This window comes from Erpetoichthys calabaricus, chromosome 6 (genome assembly GCF_900747795.2).
Source record: "Erpetoichthys calabaricus chromosome 6, fErpCal1.3, whole genome shotgun sequence".
Taxonomy (NCBI): Eukaryota; Metazoa; Chordata; class Cladistia; order Polypteriformes; family Polypteridae; genus Erpetoichthys; species Erpetoichthys calabaricus.
In genome coordinates, this window is record NC_041399.2 from 193,064,763 (window position 1) to 193,080,590 (window position 15,828).

General features: G+C 38.5%; 1 protein-coding gene across 3 annotated transcripts in view; it reads right to left on the minus strand.

The window, feature by feature from the left end:
- Window positions 1–13,551, minus strand: part of puf60b (poly-U binding splicing factor b) — a 68,944-nt gene extending 55,393 nt beyond the window's left edge. For 2 of the 3 annotated variants that reach the window (XM_028804220.2, XM_028804222.2), the window contains exons 1-2: window positions 13,455–13,551; window positions 12,184–12,268 (exon numbers count right to left, since the gene is read on the minus strand). The gene's annotated coding sequence lies outside the window, so the exon portion shown is untranslated. Of the gene's footprint in view, window positions 1–9,605; window positions 9,713–12,183; window positions 12,269–13,454 lie in introns of all 3 variants that reach the window. The other variant, XM_028804221.2, reaches the window with a different exon arrangement.
- Window positions 13,552–15,828: the final 2,277 nt, after the last annotated feature.

The window sequence follows — 15,828 nt, forward strand, 5'->3', positions numbered from 1 at the left end:
TAATGAAAAACTAGCCGACAGCATACATGGAGTAGGGTTGGCACACACGGGAGGGCAACCCTCTACTGGCAAGTCTAGCTTAGCACACAGAGAAACCTGTGCATGCATCTCCTACCTTCCAATGCTTTAAGTCCTAACAGGCAAGTTAAATGATCTTACTAACCGTTAAAGAATAAAATGCAAGAAAGGAAACCAAAGAGTTATCTAGATTCTGTGACGTGTAAGCCACTTTGGACAAAGCAAATAAACAGTTAGTGCTATTTACCCAACATTAAACCAAGTTTACAGATTCTTATCATTTACTATTTCACTGTTGCTATAATTTATAAGGGTGGTAAGACGTCCAGGTTACAGGGAAAGTTCCAATTTCTAAACTGAAGAATATTAAAATGTCTGGGTTTTAACAGGCTGCTCACCTAATAAAATATTACTATGTTGAAACAAATTTCCTCACAACATAGTTAGAACAGTGAATTTTACTGTATGTGGACCCTCTCATACCCCAGCTCCCAGTCCGATGCAATTATATATATATATAATAGCATGGTCAAGACTGACAGGGAAAGATTGATTAGGAACTTGTGTTAAATTTGAACAGCAGAATGACAATGACAAAGAAGCAGACAAAAAACACAGTACTTCATTTGTTTCCACTTCAAGCACTGCGTGGAATCGTGTTCCATTTGTGAAAATGTTTTTTCCACCCCATTCCCCAATCCCTCGCTAATAAGGATGACATAAAGCAGAAATTGAGGATGAGCTTTATGCGTGGGCATACATGCTACACAAGAGTCTAGGCTTGGGATTTTCAAAATCTGTTTACCCTATAATTTATCATCAAGAGTTGCCATAAAAAGAAGTTTGCCTTTCACTTGTGTTATTCTCTAACATTTGTCAGAACTGAATAGCTTTTTAAGTCCCATTTCATGAAAATGACTATGGCCAGACAAGCTCAAGCAAAAATGAAGTTTTTTTTATTCATTTTTTTAAAATCTAGGTTATGTTAATTGCCACTGCACATGCATGTGTGAGTGAGTGAAAGTGGTCTTTGTGATGGACCTTGAGTTAGGCTACAATAATATTTAGAGCACTGCCTTACTGACTTGTAAATATGTGACTTCAGAGGCTTTTGAACAACAACAACACTACCTCAAGAACAGCTGAATAATTCCATGTCAAATAATCACACTTTTGAACATCACTGTCACAGATTTTAATGAAACTCGGCATGCTGATTTGGTCATAGCAGTAATACATTGAACTGAAATTGCACAAGTCTTGGATTAATATGAAGGGAGATTTAAGATAAAGTCTGAACTTATTGGGCGATGACTTTATGACTTCGAATAACTATATCTCCCCTAAATATAGGATGCACAGAAATGGTCCTCATATTTTAAAGTTCTTTTTCAGTTCTATATTTTGCGTATGTGATTGTAATAATTAAAATTAAATAATAAAAAACCTAGGTTTTTGTTTTATACTAAAGTTAGCTTATAATGTCATGAACGTCTCCAGAATATTTTGGCACCTGACATGGCGAGTACTTAGTAACACCCCCTCTGGCAGGTATCATAGCTTGTAAACACTTTTTATAGTCAGCTAAAGGTTTTTCGATTCTTACTTGGGGTATTTTTGTCCTTTCGTCATAGAAAAAGGCTACTAGTTCAACATTCTTGCGCTTGCATGCACTGCTCTTTTGAGATCTACCCACAGATTTTTCAATGATGTTGAGGTCGGGGGACTGTGAGGGCCATGGCAATACCATCAGCTTGTGCCTCCTGAGGTATTCCACTGTAGATTTTGAGATGTGTTTATCTTGTTGTAGGACTCATCCTCTTTTTAACTATAACAATTTGGTGTTATTTATTGAATCCATTCTTCCCTCGACCAATGGCATGTTTCTTGTGCCACTGGCTGCAACATATATCCAAAGCATGATCGATATACCCACAGGCTTAATAGTTCGAAAGGTGTTCTTTTCCTGGAATTCGATAAACTTTTTTTTCCCCCCAAACATACCTTTGTACATTGTGGTCAAAAAGTTCTACTGTGACTACAAATCAATCCACAGGCTTTTTTAGACGTTTTATTTGCAAATTTCAAGAATTATGTGGGTGGGTTGTAGGAAAGGTTTTCTTCAGACTCTGCCATGAACATCAGATTTGTTCAGGTGTCGCAGCACAGTAGAAAACACTGCGCCACCACTGTAGAGTCTGCTAAATCTTCCTGAAAGTCTTTTGCAGTCAGACTTATTTCTAACAAATCTACAAGCAGTTCTTTCAGAAAGTTTTCTTGACCTTCCACACCTCAACTTGATCTTCCTGATGTCCAACTGCCATTTCTTAACATTAAGAACAGAGGAAACAGCTACCTGAAAGTGCTTTGCCATCTTGTAACCTTCTCCTGCTTTGTGAGCATTAATTATTTTATTTTTTCGGAGTGCTAGGCTGCTGCTGCTTGGAGGAGCCCATGGCTGCTGATTGTTGGGACAAAGTCTGAGGAGTCAGAGAATTTATACAGCTTTGCAATCTCCATCACCTGGGGTTTCCTAACAATGACTGTGAACAAGCCATAGCTAATAAATGTCTGAGACCTTGGTAAAAGTTATGAGACCTTAAGTATCTTTGCATGGTGCTCCTTTCCTTTTTTTTTTTTTTACTGTACAATAGTACAAAACAACAATAATACACTAATTCTACATAAAATGCTGAAATGTGTCCTGTTTAACTTTACGCCTTTTGGTGATTAGTTCATCACTTGCTTAACTATTCACAGTAAGAGACATTTTAAGTAAGGGTGCTCAAACCTTTGCATGCCACTGCATACATTTTTAAACCCCACAACTTTAATGAATGTTAAACCATGTACAGCTGAGCTAACTAAGTACAACTCTCTTTTGACATACCAGACAAGTAATGGCTATTTCCAATGCTTCCACCGTCAACTATATATCAATTTCTGCAAACTATGACAGGAGACATAAAAATGAAAGCAAAACAACCACTTTACAAAATGCTGAGCATTTAAATGGGCAAAACTCCCCTTGTTCACATGGGCCAGACATGGAAAAAAACATTTGCTGCTTGTTTTCTTCAGTGAGTCAGAATTGTACATTGTTGTGGTACCCTGTAAGAAAAAATATGAAACAAGCAGAGGAAGTCTGTATGAAAGTGGAATATCCAATTTCCCTGGACAGAAAAGATAGGACTGAGATAAGCTGCAATGCACTGTCTAAACCATTTATCAGGCAAAGTTTACTCTTCTCGGACATTTCTCTGGCAGAATAACACCACTTTTATCAAGCTGTTCCACTACCCAGTACGAGCAACAACACAAACTGCAACTGTTTATTATGAATATAATCAGCAAGCGGTGAAGCTGCACACCACCGACAGTTAAATTACTCTCTAAACCTACATGACGTAAATCTAAGAAGGAGCAACACTACTGAAGAGAAATGCACTTGTTCTAGGAGTAATAGAGAGCAAAAACTCAAGTTAAGTACCCTAAGTTCTTGTCAATAAGCCGCGGCTTATCTAAGGAAAAAAGTTGTGAAAATGAAAAAATAGAATATCGGCTTATACATAAGTCCGGCTTATACATCCATCGCGGGGGTTGCGTTCCAGAACCACCCGCGAAATAAGAATATCCGCGAAGTAGAAACCATATGTTTATATGGTTATTTTTATATTGTCATGCTTGGGTCACAGATTTGCGCAGAAACACAGGAGGTTGTAGAGAGACAGGAACGTTATTCAAACACTGCAAACAAACATTTGTCTCTTTTTCAAAAGTTTAAACTGTGCTCCATGACAAGACAGAGATGACAGTTCCGTCTCACAATTAAAAGAATGCAAACATATCTTCCTCTTCAAAGCAGTGAAGCAAACAAATCAATATGTCTGTTTGGCTTTTAAGTATGCGAAGCACCGCGGCACAAAGCTGTTGAAGGCGGCAGCTCACACCCCCTCCGTCAGGAGCAGACAAAGAGAGGGAGAGTTTGTTTTTCAGTCAAAAATCAATACATGCCCTTCGAGCTTTTAAGTATGCGAAGCACTGTGCAGCATGTCTTTTCAGGAATCAGCTTTACAAAAGATAGCAACGTGAAGATAATCTTTCAGCATTTTTAGACGAGCGTCAGTATCGTCTAGGTGTGCAAACAGCCCCCCTGCTCAATCCCCATACGTCAGGATCACAGATAGTCAGCGCAAGAGAAAGAGAACAGTAAGCCGGGTAGCTTCTCAGCCATCTGCCAAAAGCGTCCCTTGTATGAAATCAACTGGGCAAACCAACTGAGGAAGCATGTACCAGAAATTAAAAGACCCATTGTCCGCAGAAATCCGCGATATATATTTAAATATGCTTACATATAAAATCACAATTTAAATGACCGCTACGCGCTCGTGTTGACTCGGCGACGCCCAGAGCAGAAAGAACGCGCTCCGGCCGCTCCAACCGCGCCATGCGGGGAGTGAGAGAGACGGCAATATCTCACACTCTCTCCCCCCTTAAAGAAATTAAATGGGCGCGAGTGAGACCACTGACCTCCCTCCCTTCTATTAGTTATAGGTTATAGTACGTTCGGCTTATCCATGAGTCCGGCTTATCTATGATACGATTTTATTTTAAAAATTCGTATGATTTTTGGTCTCCGGCTAATACATGAGTCCGGCTTATAGACAAGAACTTAGGGTAGTTAAAAACCTAAGTGAAAGACACAGTACTACATATACAAACTACTCATGATTAAATAATGATGTAAAAAAAAAAAAACTGGATATAAAGAAGACAGGCAAGATGGGAGCAGGCCTGATCTGGTTGTGGACAAGAAAAAAAAAGCCAAGTAGCTCCTATTAGCATCTATATATATATAAAATCCCTATGTGCGTCCAGGTGTCCGTGTGTGGGTGTGTTCTGATGAAGTGCGCATGCGTTGGGCACGGTGCGACTCGCGATATTACTGTCAGAGAAAGTTAGAGGCTTTTTACGGAAATACAAACCAGTATTACTGCGAGAGGAAATTAAAGGTACACAATACAGTGACGCCTATTACAGCCACATACAAGCCATTATTACTGTCAGAGGAGATTAAAGGCATATTACCGACGCACATGCCTGTATTACCGCCAGAGAAAATTAAAGGTATATTATGGACGTACAAGCCAGCGGACATACAAGACGGTATCCTTCAATAAGGGCGCGCACAGGCATCCTTCAATAAGGGCGCGCACAAAAAGGCGATTGAGGTCGCCCTTTTGAGGCTCGCCTTTTTGTGCGCTGCCTTATTGAATAGAGCCGTACAAGACAGTATTACTGTCACAGAAAATTAGACACACAATACACGGCGGCAGCCCACAAAGAACGGTCAGCTCAGCAAGTAAACATCAACAAAAGAAAGGCTGAAAGAAAGAAAAAAATACGACCAACAAAAAGAATGAGGTCAAAGTCCCTTGCCATTTAATATAGACTGTTCCTACTAATGTTTATGCACTACTCTTCTAGCGCCCGTTATTGAAACGGGCTAAATCACTAGTAGTTAAATAATATGCCAGTTACCTAATCATGCTTCAAAACATCTCGCAGATGATGGGAAATTGTAGACATAATCTTGGACCACAAGAATAGAAACCAAACTGGATAGGAATTCAACCCATTGGAGGGCCCATAGTCATAAGCACTTCTTTGGATATATCAAAAGAAGATCCATAAAGACACAGTGAGAGTGTGTCAGCTGCACACAGACAATAACTAGGTAATGGATTTGATCACAATTTATTGGATCTGAGAGACAACCAACCTCAAGCACTGTGTTACTGTTCCAGCCTTTTATCCAATGCATTTACCCCTTCATATTGGGAAATTTGGGGGAGGGGTGCATATTGGAGATCAGCAAGACTATAGAGAAAAGCAGCCTTTCTGTTTCATTCTTTTTCTAAACCAACTTTATTTAATACAGTCAAACCTCTACATTTACAGAGGTAAGGTTTCTAGAAAATGGCGTAAAAGTCAAAGTGACTTAATAAATTGAACCTATGGGGGTTAGATTCCTGCAACCACTGAAATCTGCAATCTTTTGATAGAGATCACTTCAAAACGCACTTCTCACAGAATTCTTTGCAACAAAACATTATTTCTGATAATATGCTCTTTACATAAACCAGTAACTGTGAAATAACCCATAAAAAATAACTACCCCAAATAAAAATGGTAACAAGCAAAACACTTTCTTGCTAGTCAATCCCTAAAATTCTGTGACCTTTTGTGCCGACATCTCAAAAAAAAAAACAAACAAAAAAAAAAAACCACTAGCTGTTGTCGAGACCTCACCAGTCTTGGCATCCTCTGACACCACAGTTGGAAGATGGAGATTGTTAAGGACGCACCGGCTTGAAGTGATCATTCAGCAAATTCTGCTTTGTGTGCTGCTTGAAATCCTTAACGGTCTTTGAATATGGGATCACAGCAGACGCAAGCTGATGTTTAACCTTGAGGCTGAGATTGATGATAGGATCAGCAGCCTCATTGTCTCTAGCCAGCTGGCCGTGGCTACCGACATTCCGGCACCAAGTTTATCTAACACGCTTACTTTATCACTAGTCGGAATCACTGACTTTGCACAGTTGGGCTTAGAGCCTGAAGGACTTGTGCTATGCTTTACGGGCATAATGGTAACACAACACTTGCATATTTTTATTTTTTTTACTGAAGAAAAAAAAAAAAATCAACAAATATACAAGGATGAGATCATTTACAATGGCAGAGAGAGCAGGACCTGTGAAGCGCTTAGTAGGATACTAGCCGCTTCATAAATTTGCATGTATAACACCTCTCATTTTTTTCTCTACTTCAAATAGCCATGAAGCCCACAAACGTGTGTGGTTACCATCTCAAAAGCAAAAAAAAAAAAAAAAAAAAAGGTTATTAAAAAATAATGCAAATGCTTTAAGTCTTCAAAATTAAATGCACAAATATTAAGGATCAACTTACATGATGTACTGGTAACAGTGTAAATCAATATATATATATATATATAAAAGTCAATGAATGTGTGTATGTATGTATGTTCCAGCATCACTTCTGAACGGCTGGAGCGATTTTCATGAAACTTGGTACACGTTTCTCATTCTTCGACAAAAAATACTGTAGGGTGAAATCAACCCTAACCCACCACCTTCTAGGGGTATGATCTTAACGGTATTGTATGCATGTTATCATCCAGTTGACACTCATAATGACCACCAGAGGGCGAACTGGAGGTGACTGCCAGCATTCTTTATGTTTGAGCACCACCACACCCTGTTGCTTTTGAATTTAAATGGAGTTGGCTGGTTCCAAGCATCAACTGGATGATAACATACATACAAGATTGCAAGACAAGCACATTGGCGAATCTTTATTGTTTGTTAATTTAAAGTTTTTTTTTTCTCAAACAATTAAAAAAAAAAAGAAAAACAAAAACACTTTACTTTCCTCCCAGGCAATGCTGGGTATTTCAGCTAGTCAAGATTATATTAGAGTGGGGAAAAAAACCCACTTTAACAGAAATGCAAGCTTGGAATATTAAACAGCCATAAAGGCCTTTAGCAAAATGGCAAAACTACAGACACTGTGTAACAGGGTTTTAAAAACTATCAATTTTAACATTTTAAAATTACTTCAATTTGGCTAGATATGCAGCCCTCTTTATACAAACTCAAAGGTGTTAACACAGCAACTTACGTGGCTTCAGAGCCTTCACTAGCACACTTAAATGACAAAGAGGACAGCCATAGTGTAGTCTGTGATTACTTTGCCGCTTGACAAATGGGGATGGAAAACCACAAGGTAACATATAAGCCTGTATGCAAGCTTTGCTACTGCACAATACCGACTAAAGTGGCTAACAATCCATTTAGTCAAACACTTAAAGGCAGTGACAGTCCAAGCCCATATGAAGTCCTAGACAGGAAAGTCCCCCTTGGTGTGTGGGGCATGCACCCTTTGGCGTCCAGGAAGCATGTATTTCATTACACTTACTATATAATGTAAGGTGCCATAAGCTTTTAGAGCTCGACTGTATAGAGAGTGGCGTGACTCCTCCATGTGGTCATAATGTTCCAGGTGTACTTCAGAGCTTGGATTTAGTACGTCAGGGCTCATTTACAGCCCAACAACAGTAAGCATCATGGAAGTGCATTTGACATGCTAGTATTTCTTGCAAAAAATTTGGAAGTTACAAAGACATTGCAGTTTATTTACACAAAAAAATGCAGTGTGCACTATTTGCATTTATGCAACGCTTTTAAACATATTTAAAGTATACAGGGCAGAGTGGTGTCTCTGAGGCTAGGGATTTGCATTGGCAATCGGAAGGTTGCCAGTTCGAATCCTGTTAATGCCAAAAGTGACTACTTCGTTGGGCCCTTGAGCAAAGCCCTTAACCTGCAATTGCTCCATATTGGGTATGACGTTAATCTGCATCCAGCCCAGCATGTAGGCCCTCCAACCTGCTGGGGGTTGGTGGCAGAATTGGCACTCCAGCCACCATAAAAAAGTCACACTGTTCTATTCCATCTGAACTAGTGTGGTGCTGAGGTGTCACCCATTGCATAGCTGCACTCGGGTCCTAATCTGGGATCCTGAGTTGGTTTGTCATGTGGTGGGTGCGGCAATGCGCTGTATCAGTGCATTCTCCTAACCTCTCTTTCTGTGTTACTTTTCTAAACAACACAGTTAACAATAGACCACATTACTGTTCTTTTTACTTGAATGATTATTTAAAAATGTAATGCATATTGTGTACAAATAACTGCTTACTTATTCAATAAACATTTAATAACACGTGCAACATTTAATTGTACTACGTGAGAAACAGTATTTGTTTTCATCAATGTATAAAAAAAAAAAAAAAAAATCAGTTGACCAAATTTAAACCTCTTTACCTTTTTGGTTTACAGAACCTTTTTCTTACCTTTTACAAAAGATTGAACTTTTTGAAGTATTTGCATTTATTGACTAAAATGTCTATCATTTGTTTTCAGCAGCGTAAAGATTTTATGCAAACAGAATTTCAATTTATTTAAATATGCTTTTTATTGAGTTGAATAAAATACTGTATTGAGCATCGAACATGGTATTGATTATGAGTACTATTTGAAATCACATTATCAGTTTGAAATTTTGGTATCCTATCAACCCTACTGTGTAGTACACATTCTCTCTCATCACTAATTCAGAATCATGAGAACCCTAGAACACACAGGGAGAACATATAGACTCCATAAGGACAATGACCAGGTTTAGGATTAGAGCCCAGGGCACTGGTATTGTGAGGCAGTAGTGAGAAGCTCTGCACTGCTAATTCACCTGTATGAAATAAATATGAACAATAATTAACATGTCAACTTAAGTAAATTACTTACTTGCCAAAAAAAAAAAACTTAATTGTGCTTCTTATATTTAAATTACAGTCACATATGGTGAAGCTGATATGACAGCTTTAGAAAAAACAGGCTCCAAGTAAACATATTTTTGCACAATAACTCACCGAAATATTGTTGAAATTTACCAGGTAAAGGATATGCAAAAGCCTTATTCTAAAACACAAAATAAAACCCCAGTACCTGGACTTATGAACTTCCTGGGTGGTGCACAGCCCCTTTAAGGAGGTTTGAACCCAATTAGTTCTGCCATTGACTTTGGAAATTTAGAACAGTCAAGTGATATGGTTCTAAAGTATAAAAGACACATAAGGAGAAAAAAAGAGAAAAAAAAGTTTCTCCTTAGAGTTTAAGGACAATGATTTGAACCTCACAAACCATTAAACAAATTACAAACAAGTGTTTTGCTTTAGAAATGCCATGCATTATACCATTTTAATGTAATATCATTTCTGCCAAAATGAAATAAAAAGGCAATTATGAAATAATCATATGCAAAAGTAGTATGATATATAAATCAACTGTGACGAAAAAAAAATCAATTATGAAACACAATGTTTTTTTAAATTTTGGTTAAAAATTATAGTTACTTTTTAAAATGGTCTTATTTTCAAGGAGTGTTTTTATTTCACAATGCAACTTTTCCAAATGGCACTTTTAATGCCAGATAGCGCTGCCTCGTTGTAAGGAGACCAGGACTTACGTCTCAGGTCCTCCCTACACGGAGTTTGCATGTTCCCCATGTATGTTGGGTTTTCCTCCAGGTGCTCCGGTTTCCTCCCAGAGTCCAAAGACATGTAGGATAGGTGAACTGGAGATATTAAATTGGCCCTTGTGTGTGGCTGGAGTTTGTATGTGTCTGTGTGTTCACCCTGCGATGGACTGGCACCCTGCCCCGAGTTTGTTCCTACCTTGTGTCCTGTGCTAGCTGGGATAAGATCCAGCACTCCCTGTGACCATGTTTAGGGCTAAGTGGGTTAGAAAATGACTGACTGACTTTTAATGCTAGTGTTATTTATTTCTAAGAGCTTTTTTTTTTTTTTTTTTAAACAATGGTTTCATCAATCACTTGTCAATTACCACGAGGCTGAACCTATTCCTATTGGTTAACCGATTGCTGTTGATTATTTTTCCCTGAATGCGGACAGTAGGCTGCCAAAGAATTTAAGCGCTAATTGCATTTCAAATTGCAAACATGCAGAGGCAGTTAAAAGCTAGGATGGTTAGTTTGAATAGAACAGATCATTGACACATGATGCTATTTTAAAACAAGTTGGGGATACATTAGAAATGCTTAGACAGAAATGCCTTTAAAATGTTGACATTCATGAAGTCATTAGTTGTTTAAAACCACATTTGGATGGGATTACTTTTATACTAGGAGGTGGGGTAAAGTAATTATTATAAGAGATTTCTATATTTTTAGTCCTGTGCAAAAAGGGCTATAGACATACGTTAATGCAGAATGTCCAAGGCTAGAAATTCCAGGTGACCTCCTGTGCGGACATGGTACTCAATTGATCTTAATCAACAAAAATATTATGCATTGTTTATTAGTCTTAAAATAGCATAACATTGTGGTCAACTGACTGCTCTTCGGATGGGCTAAATGACTGCATGAAAGCAACCTGTTTAAGGGAAATGGGAGTTAGCCCCTGCATCCACATGTCTTGAGAACATTCCAGATGTTAGGTAGAGACTTTTGATGAGTGACAGAGAGTGTGGCAAATAAGTAGATACCATGGCAGCATTACATTAAAGATGGTAACAGCGCAAGTCTAGCAGCGTGGTATATTTTACCAGGTATTTCCCAAGGACTGTAACAGTGAGGATGTGCACCTAGGTCATTAGGCTTTTAATGCAGAGTTTATTGTTTAATAATTGCACACGCTGCCTAGAACAGTTATAATTTGTTAAAGTATCTCCATATTATTTTGTCTGCAAAGCTATCACAACTCTTAATTCCTTAATGTTTTATTACTTTGTGAGAAATGTAGCACTAAAAGATGTTTGGCAGCTTACTGCCCACAATGAAGCAAAGTAATTGACAGCAAAAGATTAACCAAAAGAAATAGGGCCAGGTTGGTCTTGATTGACAAGTGACAAAACCAACATGAAAAGAAACATTAAAACAGCAACTTGGGGAAAAAAATGCATTGTGGAATAAAAACATTATTTAACAATAAAGCTATTTTGAAATAAACTCTGAAATAACTGACTGTAAGTAAAGTACAATTTTAAGCCAATGTAAAATAGACACTATTTCATAATTGGATACTTTTTCATAATAAATATAAGTTTATTTCATTACACTTTTTTCACTATTGACTCATATACATACAGAAATACATATATTTACACACACACATTATATATATATATATATATATATATATATATATATATATATATATATATACACACATATACTTTTGAATGTGATTATTTCATAATAGCCATTTTATCTATTTCATTTTGGAACAAATGATATTTCATACCCTTCAAAAACACCCAAAATTGTTATTAGAAAAACCAATTTCTTATTTTTCTGCTACATATAAAATTGACGGGTTATCCATATCTGTAAATTATTTCAATTTACTGTAAGTTTACTATAAGTTTAAAGATTGTATATAATGCACAAATCTCTATCAACTTATTTGGCAATGCAGTTACAACAACTTTCACTGTGTTGACGAGCAAAAGTGTGGCACGCGACATAGGTCTAAAAGTAAAAATTAAACAGACAAAAACCCCTCACCTATTCCCTGATCTTCAGTTCGGCTTCTGTAGCTTGCTGCCAAGTGGAAAATAACGGAAAGAGTTTTCTTTACAGTTCAAAGTGTCTATGGAGAAAAAAAAGAGTCAAACTTGATTATTGCCAGAGTAACTCACAATCCTTGTATGTTTAAATAAGTAAGAACAAAAATAAAAAATCTTAATAGCAGTATTTCTCAACCCTAAAACCAACACCAACTTTATGTAACTTTGACTAAGCCTGTAGATTTTAAGATGAAAATTATCAGAGGATGGTGACAATTGTATCCAATATAAGGAAACACTCTTTTTCAGTTCACATTGTACTTTAGTTCCACCTAGTAATAAAAGTATGAGCCAAGGGGGTCTTTACAGTTTACACAATGCCATGCAATTATTGCTGTTCAGGCAAATTAAGCTATTGTAACAAAATATTAAAGGTTGCATTTAACAGGCAAATACCTCCCTATCATGCTTTTCATGGTACAGCAATTCATATGCATGACCTTCCAAACGTTGTAATTATCTAAATATGTTTTAAAACTTCTCGATGTGCCTAAAAAGGGAAGGCACATGGAAAATTAAGTCAGTATGTTAACACCACAGAGATTTTTTTGTGCAACAAGTGTTTCCATATTCTACCATTCATTATTTGACACCCAAAGCCAAAAGCATTATGTTACAGTACATTAAAAAAAAATAGTTCACTCATTCATTAGTTATTGATAAAAAGTTACTGTCGAGATCACTGGGATAGCTACCAGCTGGTGGATGTATAAAATAAGTCAGATATTTTAACTAGGTTCTGTTAAATTCGCACCAATAATAAAAAAAAAACCACCGAACTAGCTAAAGTTTAATCTCAACAATCCACTGCTACAGTTTAACTTCACCGATTGTGAACCACATAAAACACACAAGAACAACAAAGGCATCGTGAAGATTGCAAGAGTAGTGGCTGCCACTGAAAATACTAAGACTTAAGAGCCGCCCAGATGACTTCTAGATGCGACTTCAGCTTTGCACAAAAGAAATGCTGGCCTAGGCCCTCAGCTTGATTCTGGAGAGCGGCGCGGTTTGCTCGCTTCTACTCCTTGCAGCCCGCCATGCAGCGTCGGTTAGCAATATTCGTTCCCTTTTCCAATTACCCCTTCCTTCACAAGTCGGGTCCAGATTGCCATTTTTTTTATTCTTCTGGATTATTTATAACACGCAAACCTTTAACAAATGCATGAGCAACAAAATAAATATAAAAATGATATTATTTGGTTTTACCAGTATCACAGATTCCGCCATGAATCCTCGCACGATACGCGACGTCACTGTCTGCTAAGCCTCGCGAGAACTAACAATGCATTCATAAACGGACACGTTGAGGGTACGAGACATTGCGAGATCTCACATGAACTTGGGTTACGGTATTTCGAGGTTACGCGAGACTTTTAGTTGTAACGAGTTGTAGAAGGAAAGATGAAATGACAATTAAGTTACAAATCTATCACTTTTTAAACTATATTTGTAAAACCTAGGGCGTACTTACAGTCTACAGCTTAGTGTTATGCTTGCTTTGCGTCATCCAAGACTTATCTCTGGTTTTATTTCTAAAAGATTCTTAAATTATGCGTCTTCGTACTTTTACATTAACGTTTTCATAAAAGAAGAAGTGGGTGTTGCATGCGTAACCGGGCTTAATTTAAATACAATAACTTTCATCAAGTGGATGATACCAATAATAGCTTTACAGTCTGATCCACCGTAGAACCGCCGAATATTAACCTAGTGCATATGCGCGTGGATGATTTCCGACCAGATGTTGCTGGTTCCGGCGACCATGAACGGGGTGGGACAGTTACAACAATGAATGAATGAATAGATGGATACATTCATGTCATGCAAGTTTTTAAATGTTTAGTGATGTATAACACACACACACACACATTGCCTTTGATTCTTGTAAGTCTAAGCATTATCCTCTGATGAAGACCCCTGATAGGGGTTGAAAGCTCAGGAATAAAACTATTTTATGATACGTGATTCGTTTTTTCTCCCTTCGTGGATCTCCAACTGCAAATATGCAAACCATATCACAGACCTTCGCTTCCATTCATATATATATATATATATATATATATATATATATACATCGAGAAAGAGATACTGTAATAATCTGGGTGGGGTACAAGAGACTTAGGAATGGAATTAACCTCTCTTCACCGATTGCTGGTGAGTGTACCCAAAAAAGAACCGTTGGCATTTTCAGTGCCTCATCCTCCACCCAGTTCGTTTCTCTATGATGACGAGCTCTTTCAGCTGATTTGTTTAGGCACACACGTGGCCCGCCTCTGCCCCACTCCGCTCTCCCTGCTCCATGAGTAGACCCAAGGCTATGGTCCACATTTAAGGCTTACCACTGGCCACACATCCAGGGACGATTGGCCTCTTCAACAAGGAGATGCAATTGACGTGCTGTCTAATGTGTCTTGCACCCCTGCAGATCACGGGACTGCTTTATAGCCAGCTTTCCCAGGTATTCCCACTCCCTTGGACAGTCCCCTTGGAAATATTTGACTTTTTAGCGCAGTATTTGTCATCAATACATTTTCCTTTTAATTAAATTCATTTGTAAAGAAAAAACGGACTTTTATTCCATTTCATATCTTGTCACCCTTGTTGCTGTTGCATTGACTTTTTTACATTTAATGTCTAAACGTCACCTCCCCTAGATCAATCAAGTAACTTATACTAAAAAATATTTTTTAATCTATTGCTTGTCCTCATCATACTGGTATTTGGCTGTACGGTTTTATCAGGATTTGTGCCTCCAGACATTTCCATTCAACATAAGTTCATTTACTAGAATCATCACTATTTTTCTGGTGAGTTTGAAAAATAAGATACCTCAGTGTTCAATGCTGATCTTTTGGCCATTAGATAGATAGATAGATAGATAGATAGTGTCACAGGTGGCTGGGGGTGGTACCCAGCCGGGATGCCCTGGAGGACCAGAGAAGGGCTTAAGCCTCCCCCAGACCACGTGGGGGCAACCGCCCTGGTGGGGACCATGGGAACTGAGCTTGGAAGCGCAACCCTAGAGGGGCTCGTGGTCACCGCCAGGGGGCGCCCCAATGCCTTTGTAGCCCTGGCCCTCAGCACTACCGCCACACCCGGAAGTGCTGGGGGGGAAGAAGACCAGGGACACCCGAAGTGCATCCGGGTGTGCAGCCGGTACTTCTGCCACACTGGGGAGTGCCAGCGGAAGATAGTCGGGAGGAACCTGGAGCACATCCGGGTAGGGATAAAAGGGGCCGCCTCCCTCCATTCGAGGGCTGGAGTCAGGTGAGGAAAAGGACAGAGCTTGGTGGAGAGGAGTGGAGGTGGTCTGAAGAAGGCATTGCATTGTGAGAGAGCCTGGACTTTGGGGGAGTTTGGGGGTTTGTGTGCACAGTTGTAAATAATACCATTGTAATTAAACGTGTGGTCGTGCTTTTAAACATGTCTACCTGTCTGTGTACGGGATGTCTTCCACAATAGGTAGATAGACAGATAGATCTTTATTTGTCCCCAGGGGTTGGCTTTTTGCAGAAGGTCTTTAAATGAATATACATATATAGACACACAGTGGCATGCAAATGTTTAGGCAAATCTTGTC